Source organism: Arachis hypogaea, chromosome 1 (genome assembly GCF_003086295.3).
Source record: "Arachis hypogaea cultivar Tifrunner chromosome 1, arahy.Tifrunner.gnm2.J5K5, whole genome shotgun sequence".
Lineage (NCBI taxonomy): Eukaryota > Viridiplantae > Streptophyta > Magnoliopsida > Fabales > Fabaceae > Arachis > Arachis hypogaea.
Window position 1 is genome coordinate 88,839,309 of NC_092036.1, and position 12,037 is coordinate 88,851,345.

At 40.6% G+C, this 12,037-nt stretch overlaps 1 non-coding gene across 1 annotated transcript; it reads right to left on the reverse strand.

The window, feature by feature from the left end:
- Window positions 1–608: 608 nt before the first annotated feature.
- On the reverse strand, window positions 609–716 carry LOC112714450 (small nucleolar RNA R71). Its single transcript, XR_003159266.1, has one exon. It is a non-coding gene; the product is annotated as a small nucleolar RNA R71 (small nucleolar RNA).
- Window positions 717–12,037: the final 11,321 nt, after the last annotated feature.

The following is a 12,037-nucleotide window of genomic DNA, read 5'->3' on the forward strand; positions in this document are numbered from 1 at the left end:
ACCTAAAGGAATCTCTATACTGTGACATAGAGGATTCCATATTTTCTTGTTTCCTTCTCTATCTTATGAGCAGGAGCAAGGACAAAGGCATTCTTGTTGAGGCTGATCCTGAACCTGAAAGGACCTTGAAGAGAAAGCTAAGAGAAGCCAAAGCACAACTCTCTTTAGAGCACCTGACCGAATTCTTCAAGGAAGAAGAACACATGGCAGCCGAAAACAACAACAATACCAACAATGCAAGGAAGGTGCTGGGTGACTTTACTGCACCTACTCCCGATTTCTATGAGAGAAGCATCTCTATCCCTGCCATTGGAGCAAACAACTTTGAGCTTAAGCCTCAATTAGTTTCTCTAATGCAACAGAATTGCAAGTTCCATGAACTTCCAATGGAAGATCCTCATCAGTTTTTAGCTGAGTTCTTGCAAATCTGTGACACAGTCAAGACTAATGGGGTTGACCCTGAGGTCTACAGACTGATGCTATTCCCTTTTGCTGTAAGAGACAGAGCTAGGACATGGTTGGACTCTCAACCTAAAGAAAGCCTGGACTCTTGGGAAAAGCTAGTCAATGCCTTCTTGGCAAAGTTCTTTCCACCTCAAAAATTGAGTAAGCTTAGAGTGGAAGTCCAAACCTTCAGACAGAAGGAAGGAGAATCCCTCTATGAAGCTTGGGAAAGATACAAACAATTGATCAGAAAGTGTCCCACTGATATGCTTTCTGAATGGAGCATCATAGGTATTTTCTATGATGGTCTCTCTGAACTGTCCAAGATGTCTTTGGATAGCTCTTCTGGAGGATCTCTTCATTTGAAGAAGACGCCTACTGAAGCTCAAGAACTGATTGAAATGGTTGCAAATAACCAATTCATGTACACTTCTGAAAGGAATCCTGTGAACAATGGGACTAGTCAGAAGAAAGGAGTTCTTGAGATTGACACTCTGAATGCCATATTGGCTCAGAATAAAATATTGACTCAACAAGTCAATATGATTTCTCAAAGTCTGTCTGGGATGCAAAATGCACCAAGCAGTACTAAGGAATCTTCATCTGAGGAAGAAGCTTATGATCCTGAGAACCCTTCAATAGAAGAGGTGAATTACATGGGAGAACCCTATGGAAACACCTACAATCCTTCATGGAGAAATCATCCAAATCTTTCATGGAAGGATCAACAGAGACCTCAACAAGGTTTCAACAATAATAATGGTGGAAGAAACAGGTTTAGCAATAGCAAGCCTTTTCCATCATCTTCTCAGCAACAGACAGAGAGTTCTAAGCAGAATACCTCTGACTTAGCAACTATGGTCTCTGATCTGATCAAAACCACTCAAAGTTTCATGACTGAAACTAGGTCCTCCATCAGAAATCTGGAAGGACAAGTGGGTCAGCTGAGCAAGAAAATTACTGAACTCCCTCCAAGTACTCTTCCAAGCAATACAGAAGAAAATCCAAAAGGAGAGTGCAAGGCCATCAACATGGCCGAATTCTGGGAGGAAGAAGAGGCAGTGAACGCCACTGAGGAAGACCTCACTGGATGTCCACTGACCCCCAATGAGTTCCCCAATGAGGAACCTTGGGAATCTGAGGCTCAAGATGAGCCCATAGAGATTCCATTGGACTTACTTCTGCCATTCATGAGCTCTGACGAGTATTCTTCTTCTGAAGAGGATGAGTATGTCACTGAAGAGCAAGTTGCTAAATACCTTGGAGCAATCATGAAGCTAAATGACAAGTTATTTGGAAATGAGACTTGGGAGGATGAACCCCCTTTGCTCACCAAAGAACTGGATAACTTGTCTAGGCAGCAATTGCCTCAAAAGAGGCAGGACCCTGGGAAGTTTTCTATACCTTGTACCATAGGCACCATGACCTTCAAGAAGGCCTTGTGTGACTTAGGGTCAAGTGTGAACCTCATGCCCCTCTCTGTAATAGAGAAATTAGGGATCTTTGAGGTGCAAGCTGCAAAAATCTCACTAGAGATGGCAGACAACTCAAGAAAACAAGCCTATGGACTTGTAGAGGATGTTCTGGTTAAAGTTGAAGACCATTACATTCCTACTGATTTCATAGTCCTAGAGACTGGGAAATGCATGGATGAATCCATCATCCTTGGCAGACCCTTCCTAGCCACAGCAAAGGCTGTGATTGATGTTGATAGAGGTTGATGATCATAAGAAGTCACAAAAACAATGAAAAAAGCAAAAACAGAATGAAAAACAGGAAGAAAAACAGCACACCCTGGAGGAAGATGCTGCTGGCGTTTAAACGCCAGTCAGCCTAGCAGTTGGGCGTTTAACGCCCAGTCTGGCACCCATCTGGGCGTTTAACGCCAGAAAGGGGCACCAGACTGGCGTTAAACGCCAGTAAAGGGCAAGAACCTGGCGTTAAACGCCAGGAATGGGCACCAGCTCGGCGTTTAACGCCAGAAATGGCTCAAAACGTGGATTTTGATGCCATTTGGTGCAGGGATGCCTTTTCCTTGACACTACAGGATCTGTGGACCCCACAGGACCCTACCATCACTCTCTCTCTTCTTCCCCCATTCACCAATCACCTCAACACCTCTTCCCCAAAAACCCTTCACCTATCAAATCCCATCTATCTCTTCACCACTCACATCCATCCTTCATAAATCCCCACCAACCTCACCCTTCAAATTCAAACCACTTTCCCTCCCAAACCCACCCATAATGGCCGAACCATTCACCCCCCTCTCTCCTATATATACCCCTCTTCAACCCTTCATTTTCACACAACCTAAACACCACTTCTCCCCCTCTTTGGCCGAATACACAACCATCTCCCTCTTCCTCATTTCTTCTTCTTCTACTCTTTTCTTTCTTCTTTTGCTCGAGGACGAGCAAACATTTTAAGTTTGGTGTGGTAAAAGCGTTGCCTTTTCGTTTTTCCATAACCATTATGGCATCCAAGGCCGGAGAAACCTCTAGAAAGAGGAAAGGGAAGGCAAAGGCTTCTACCTCCGAGTCATGGGAGATGGATAGATTCCTCTCAAGGGTGCATCAAGTCCACTTCTATGAAGTTGTGGCCTTGAAGAAGGTGATCCCCGAGGTCCCCTTTTCACTCAAAAAGGGTGAATATCCGGAGATCCGACATGAGATCCGAAGAAGAGGTTGGGAAGTTCTTACCAACCCCATTCAACAAGTCGGAATCTTGATGGTTCAAGAGTTCTATGCCAATGCATGGATCACCAAGAACCATGACCAAAGTGTGAACCCGAATCCAAAGAATTATCTCACTATGGTTCGGGGGAAATACTTGGATTTTAGTCCGGAGAGTGTGAGGGTAGCGTTCAACTTGCCTATGATGCAAGGAGATGAACATCCTTACACTAGAAGGGTCAACTTTGATCAAAGGTTGGACCAAGTCCTCACAGTCATATGTGAAGAGGGCGCACAATGGAAGCAAGATTCAAGGGGAAAGCCGGTCCAATTGAGAAGGCATGACCTCAAGCCCGTGGCTAGAGGATGGTTAGAGTTCATACAACGCTCAATCATTCCCACTAGCAACCGGTCCGAAGTTACCATAGATCGGGCTATCATGATCCATAGCATCATGATTGGAGAAGAAATAGAGGTTCATGAGGTCATAGCTCAAGAACTCTATAAGGAGGCGGACAAGACCTCCACCTTGGCAAGGTTAGCCTTCCCTCATCTCATTTGTCACCTCTGTTATTCAGTTGGAGTTGACATAGAGGGAGACATCCCCATTGATGAGGACAAGCCCATCACCAAGAAAAGGATGGAGTACACAAGAGATCCCACTCATCATGAGATCCCTGAGATTCCTCAAGGGATGAATTTTCCTCCACAAAACTATTGGGAGCAACTAAACACCTCCCTAGGAGAGTTAAGTTCCAACATGGGACAACTAAGGGTGGAGCATCAAGAACACTCCATCATCCTTCATGAGATTAGAGAAGATCAAAGAATCATGAGGGAGGAGCAACAAAGACAAGGAAGAGACATTGAGGAGCTCAAGCACTCCATAGGATCTTCAAGAGCAAGGAAGAGCCGCCATCACTAAGGTGGACCCGTTCCTTGATTTCCTTGTTATTTATTCTTCTGTTTTTCGAATTTTATGCTTATGTTTGTCCATGTTTGTGTCTTATGATCATTAGTGTCTTAGTATCAATGCCTTAAAGTTATGAATGTCCTATGAATCCATCACCTTTCTTAAAAGAAAACTGTTTTTATCACAAAAGAACAAGAAGTACAGGATTTCAAATTCATCTTTAAAACTAGCTTAATTAGTTTGATGTGGTGACAACACTTTTTGTTTTCTGAATGTATGCTTGAACAGTGCATATATCTTTTAAATTTGTTGTTCATGAATGTTAAAATTGTTGGCTCTTGAAAGAATGATGAAAAAGGAAACATGTTACTGAGGATCTGAAAAATCATCATACTTAACTAAGAGAATCAATAACACTATCTGGATTCTGAGTTCCTAAAGAAGCCAATCATTCTGAATTTCAAAGGATAAAGTGAGATGCCAAAACTGTTCGGAGGCAAAAAGCTACTAGTCCCGCTCATCTAATTTGGAGCTAAGTTTCATTGATAATTTGGAGTCTATAGTATATTCTCTTCTTTTTATCTTATTTGATTTTCAGTTGCTTGGGGACAAGCAACAATTTAAGTTTGGTGTTGTGATGAGCGGATAATTTGTATACTTTTTGGCATTGTTTTTAGTATGTTTTTGATATGATATAGTTAGTTTTTGGTATATTTTTATTAGTTTTTAGTTAAAATTCACTTTTCTGGACTTTACTATGAGTTTGTGTGTTTTTCTGTGATTTCAGGTATTTTCTGGCTGAAATTGAGGGACCTGAGCAAAAATCTGATTCTGAGACCAAAAAGGACTGCAGATGCTGTTGGATTCTGACCTCCCTGCACTCGAAGTGGATTTTCTGGAGCTACAGAAGCCCAATTGGCGCGCTCTCAACGGCGTTGGAAAGTCGACATCCTGGGCTTTCCAGCAATATATGATAGTCCATACTTTGCCCAAGATTTGATGGCCCAAACCGGCGTTCAAAGTCACCTCAGGAAATTCCAGCGTTAAACGCTGGAACTGGCACCCAAATGGGAGTTAAACGCCCAAACTGGCACTAAAGCTGGCGTTTAACTCCAAGAGGAGTCTCTGCACGAAATTTGCTTCATTGCTCAGCCCAAGCACACACCAAGTGGGCCCAGAAGTGGATTTTTATGTCATTTACTCATTTCTGTACACCTTAGGTTACTAGTTTTCTATAAATAGGACCTTTGACTATTGTATTAGAAATCTTTGGATCTTTAGGTCTTTGGATCTTTATATCTTTTGATCACTTTAGATCTTAGATCATTGGGAGGCTGGCCATTCGGCCATGCCTAGACCTTATGCTTATGTATTTTCAACGGTGGAGTTTCTACACACCATAGATTAAGGTGTGGAGCTCTGCTGTACCTCGAGTATTAATGCAATTACTATTGTTCTTCCATTCAATTCCGCTTGTTCTTTATCCAAGATATCACTTGTTCTTCAACTTGATGAAGGTGATGATTGACGCCCATCACCATTCTCACTCATGAACAAAGTGACTGACAACCATTCTTGTTCTACAAGCATTTGAGGCTTGGTGAATATCTCTTGGATTCCTGATTGCACGATGCATGGTTGATCGCCTGACAAACGAGCCAGCCATTCCGTGAAGTCAGAATCTTCGTGGTATAGGCAAGAATTGATGGCAGCATTCAAGAGAATCCGGAAGGTCTAACCTTGTCTGTGGTATTCTGAGTAGGATTCAATGACTGAATGACTGTGACGTGCTTCAAACCTGTAACTTACTGGGCGTTAGTGACAGACGCAAAAGAATCACTGGATTCTATTCCAGTAGGGGAGGGAACCACACCGGTGATTGGCAGCACTGTGACAGAGTGTGTGCATTAGCTTTCACTGCGAGGATGGGAGGTAGCTGCTGAGAACAGTGAGACCCTACACGAGCTTGCCATGGAAAGGAGTAAGAAGAATTGGATGAAGACTGTAGGAAAGCAGAGAGACGGAAGGGAAGGCATCTTCATGCGCTTATCTGAAGTTCCTACCAATGAATTACATAAGTATCACTATCTTTATCTTTTATGTTATTTTCGTTCATCACCATATACATTTGAGTTTGCCTGACTAAGATTTACAAGATGACCATAGCTTGCTTCAATACTAACAATCTCCGTGGGATCGACCCTTACTCGCGTAAGGTTTATTACTTGGACGACCCAGTGCACTTGCTGGTTAGTTGTGCGAAGTTGTGTAATGCCATGGTATTGAGCCACCAAGTTCTTGGAGCCATTACCGGGGATTATGAGAGTTGTGAAAAAGTATAGTTCACAATTTCGCGCACCACCCAACCTTGACAATCATGTCCTCAATTATGCCTGATGGATATTTAATGGAGCCATCATCAAGTTGGAGACATATCCGGGTTAGTTTGACTTCTTCAGTCAACCCAAGCTTTCTAATAGTGGATGCAGGTATTAGGTTGATACTTGCCCCAAGGTCACATAGGGCTGTCTTGGTACTGATGCTAGGGCATCTTGGCCAGTTTCACTGACCTTTTCTTTACTGTTTTTAAGGTAGTTTCATGCATTTCCTTTGGAAATAAGCTAGTTTTGGGTAGATATTCACTTACACCTTGATTCAAGCATACATTGTGAATTTTACATGATTTCATGAGGATTTTGCATGAGTTTAGTAACAAATTGTATGTTGCATTACCCATGACTTGGACTAGAACTTTGATGCACTCTATTGCTTGATTTTAGGACCAAAGGAAGCAAGGAAGAACCACTTAGAAGTCACGTTAATCTAATTAACGTTACCACTAATGTGGAATGGGAGGTAACTTGCAAAGTTAATGAGAAAAGTGATTGCCAATAACGCTCTAGAAGTCATCATTGCCCACGTTAAGAGTCACGTTAACTAAGTTAACGTGAACTCTAACGTGGCCACTTATGATCATTGGCCAATGTTAGTGATAATGTTAAGTGTCACTAACGTTGGCTCAAAGTCCCTTCTTCACGTTAGAGTTCACGTTAACTTAGTTAACGTGACTCTTAACGTGGGCAATGATGGCTTCTAGAGCGTTATTGGCAATCACTTTTCTCATTAACTTTGCAAGTTACCTCCCATTCCACGTTAGTGGTAACGTTAATTAGATTAACGTGACTGCTAAGTGGTTCTTCCTTGCTTCCTTTGGTCCTGAAATCAAGCAATAGAGTGCATCAAAGTTCTAGTCCAAGTCATGGGTAATGCAACATACAATTTGTTACTAAACTCATGCAAAATCCTCATGAAATCATGTAAAATTCACAATGTATGCTTGAATCAAGGTGTAAGTGAATATCTACCCAAAACTAGCTTATTTCCTAAGGAAATGCATGAAACTACCTTAAAAATAGTAAAGAAAAGGTCAGTAAAACTGGCCAAGATGCCCTGGCATCAGGTACAAGCACCTTCTAATGTGCATGGTATCACAAAGCTTCCTGGATCTTGAAGCTTCTCTGGTAAGCTTTTCAGAATGACTGCACTACATTCTTCAGTGAGAAACACCTTTTCAGTTTCTCTCCAATCCTTCTTATGACTTAAGATCTCTTTCATGAACTTAGCATAAGATGATATTTGCTCAAGTGCCTCTACAAACGGAATCTTTATTTCAAGAGTCCTAAGATAGTCTGCAAAGCGGGCAAATTGCTTATCCTGTTCCGCTTGGTGGAGTTTCTGAGGATAAGGCATCTTGGCTTTATATTCTTCAACCTTGGTTGCTGCAGGTTTATTCCCTACAGAGGTGGTTGGAGAAGCCTACTTAGAGGGGTTATTATCAGCACTCTCAGGTGTCTGATTCTTCATTGGCGTTTGAACGCCAGGACTGGGTGCAAGATGGGCGTTTAACGCCAGTTTTCCACCCTTTTCTGGCGTTTGAACGCCAGAACTGGGTAAGGAATGGGCGTTTAACGCCAACTTTTCCCTTTTTTCTGGTGTTTGAACGCCAGAAGTATTCCTCTCTGGGCTCTTACTGTTCTCAAAGGGATTTTGGGCAGTGGTTTGGTCATCCTCTATCAGTTGTTCCTTTCTTGGATTTTTGCCACTTTGAGCTGAATTATTCAATGTCTTCCCACTCCTTAGTTGAACTGCTTGGCATTCTTCTGTTATCTGTTTAGATAGCTGCTGTTTTGTCTGATTCAACTGTGATTCTATATTCTTGTTAGCAATTTTAGTTTCTTGGAGCATCTCTTTAAATTCTGCTAACTGTTTTGTCATCAGGAGTAATTGCTGATTAAGCTCAACCATCTGTTCTTGAGGGTTAGGTTCAGTAGTTACTGCCATGGCTTCTTCTTTTATAGAGGACTCACTGCTTGATATAGATGTTGATTTCTAGCAACCGTGTCTATGAGCTCTTGAGCCTCTTCAATCATCTTCCTCATGTGTATAGATCCACCAGCTGAGTGGTCTAAAGACATCTGAGCTTTTTCTGTAAGCCCATAATAGAAGATGTCTAACTGTACCCACTCTAAAAATATTTCAGAAGGGCATTTCCTTAGCATACCTCTATACCTCTCCCAGGCATTATAAAGGGATTCATTATCCTCTTGTTTAAAGCCTTGGATGTCCAGCCTTAGCTATGTCATCCTTTTTGGAGGGTAAAATTGATTCAGGAATTTGTCTGATAACTGTCTCCATGTTTTTATGCTTGCTGTGGGTTGGTTATTCAACCACCTCTTAGCTTGATCTTTTACAGCAAATGGAAACAGTAACAATCTGTAGACATCCTGGTCCACTTCTTTATCATGTACTGTGTCAGCAATTTGTAAAAACTGTGCCAGAAACTCAGTAGGTTCTTCCTGTGGAAGACCGGAATACTGGCAATTTTGCTGCACCGTGATAATGAGTTGAGGATTTAGCTCAAAGCTGCTTGCTTTAATGGGAGGTATACAGATACTACTCCCATATGCAGCTGTAATGGGATTAGCATATGACCCCAGAGTCCTTCTGGACTGCTCAATTCCACTTAGGTCTATGATGGAGAAAGGGAGATGATGTGGATATTATTATATTTTTTTAAGAGTAACCGAAAATAATAAACTAAAATGAATGAAAAATAAAATAAAAATTCGAAGACTAAAAGAAAATAAAATCAAAGCAAATTGAAAACTAAATTAATTAATTAGTTAAAAAGATTTTGGAATTAGCAATTAAGAAGATATGATTGAAAATTATTTTGAAAAAGATTTGATTTTTGAAATGGGGAAAGAGAAAAACAACAAAATGACACCAAACTTAAAATTTTTAGAAAATCAAACACAAATTTTCGAAAATTTAAAGGAAAACATAAAGAAGACACCAAACTTAGAATTTTTATAGGTAAAGAAACAGCTAAGACTATGCAATTTCGAAAAAATTAAGAGAAAGTAAAAGCATGCAATTGACACCAAACTTAAAATATGAAACTAGACTCAAATAAAAGACTCTAAACCAACAAAAATAAAATATTCCTAATCTAAGCAACAAGATAGACCGTCAGTTGTCCAAACTCGAACAATCTCTGGCAACAGCGCCAAAAACTTGGTGCACAAAATCACAATCGCACTTTTGTAATTCCGTACAACTAACCAGCAAGTGCACTGGGTCGTCCAAGTAATACCTTACGTGAGTAAGGGTCGATCCCACGGAGATTGTCGGCTTGAAGCAAACTATGGTTATCTTGTAACTCTTAGTCAGGATATCAATAATTCTCAGATTTAATTGTAAAAAGTAAAAGAACATGAAATAAATACTTGTTTTGCAGTAATGAAAAATAGGGTTGAGGTTTTGGAGATGCTCTATCTTCTGAATCTCTGCTTTCCTACTGTCTTCTTCTTCAAGCACGCAAGGCTCCTTCCATGGCAAGTTGTATGTTGGGTTTCACCGTTGTCAATGGCTACCTCCCATCCTCTCAGTGAAAATGTTCAACGCGCTCTGTCACAGCACGGCTATTCATCTGTCGGTTCTCGATCATGTCGGAATAGAATCCAGTGATTATTTTGCGTCTGTCACTAACGCCCCACAATCGCGAGTTTGAAGCTCGTCACAGTCATTCAATCCCTGAATCCTACTCAGAATACCACAGACAAGGTTTAGACTTTCCGTATTCTCAAGAATGGCCGCCAAATGATTCTAGCTTATACCACGAAGATTCTAATTAAGGAATCCAAGAGATATCCACTCAATCTAAGGTAGAACAGAGGTGGTTGTCAGGCACACGTTCATAGGTAAGAATGATGATGAGTGTCACGACTCATCACATTCTTCAAGTTGAGGAACAAGTGATATCTTGGAATAGAAGCAAGCATGATTGAATGAAAAACAGTAGTAATTGCATTAATCTATCAAGACACAGCAGAGCTCCTCACCCCCAACCATAGGGTTTAGAGACTCATGCCGTAGAAGATACAATATGAAACGTGTATTGTGTCATGAGGTACAGATACAATAGTGAAAAGTCCTATTTATGGTGAACTAGTGACCTAGGGTTTACAAGAATGAGTAAATGATGTAAAAATCCACTTCCGGGGTCCACTTGGTGTGTGCTTGGGCTGAGCATTGAAACTTTCATGTGTAGAGACTTTTTCTGGAGTTAAACGCCAGCTTTTGTGCCAGTTTGGGCGTTTAACTCCAACTTTTGTGCCAGTTCCGGCGTTAAACTCCTAGAATTCTGAAGCTGATTTGAAACGCCGTTTTGGGCCATCAATTCTTGGGCAAAGTATGAACTATTATATATTGCTGGAAATCCCAGGATGTCTACTTTCCAATGCAATTAAGAGCGCGCCAATTGGGATTCTGTAGCTCCAAAAAATCCACTTCGAGTGCAGGGAGGTCAGAATCCAACAGCATCTGCAGTCCTTTTTCAGCCTCTGAATCAGATTTTTGCTCAGGTCCCTCAATTTCCGCCAGAAAATACCTGAAATCACAGAAAAACACACAAACTCATAGTAAAGTCCAGAAAAGTGAATTTTAAATAAAAACTAATAAAAATATAATAAAAACTAATTAAAACATACTAAAAACATACTAAAAACAATGCCAAAAAGCGTATAAATTATCCGCTCATCAGTCGTCTCAAGGAATTGCAGGGAGGTATGAATTATTATTGGTTATGGAAAAGTATCTTTTGGGTCTTTTTTTTTGAAAGGTTTGAACAAGGAATTTAGATGGCAAGAAAATAAATTAATAACTAGAAAAACTCTTGGCAAGGAAAGAGAACTGGAAATCCCATCCTACTTATCCTTATCAGTTGTGATGAGAATTGTTTATTTCTCCCACTTAGTTAACTGTTACTAAATAAAGGAAAGTGAAGTGGACTAATCAATTTGATTTCTCAAATCCTAGTCAACTCCTATGGAAAGACTAGCGTTAGAGGAATCCAAATCAATCAGCAAATTCCAATTTTTAATCAACAGCTGAGTTTGATAACTCAAGTGTCACCAATTATTCAACCAAAGCCAAAGGGGGAAAAATCCAAATTATTTATATCATAAATAAAAGAAAGCAATCATAAATCTGAAATACCTCACATTATATTAAATATAAAATCAAATCTAATATGAGAATTCATAAATCAAAGTAATAGAATAAATGAAAATAGAAGAGAAACCAGTGTAAAGGAACATTGAACCTGGAATGAAGAAGAAATTCTAATCCTAAAAGAAATCCTAAATCCTAAAAATTAAGAGAGAGGAGAGAACCTCTCCCTCTAAAAAAAACTACATCTAAAACTAAAATTATGAATAATGAATGTTGTCTCTATGAATGGATGCTTTCCCCCACTCTATAGCCTCTAATCTGTATTTTCTAGGCTTGGATTTGGGCTGAAAAAGGGTCCAGAAATTGCTTGGGGCGAATTCTGCATCTTTCTGCACGTGGCGTCCGTCACGCATGCGCGTGGGTCACGCGTGGGCATCATTTGGAAGTTTTCTTTGTCACGCATACGCGTCAGTCACGCGTACGCGTTGCT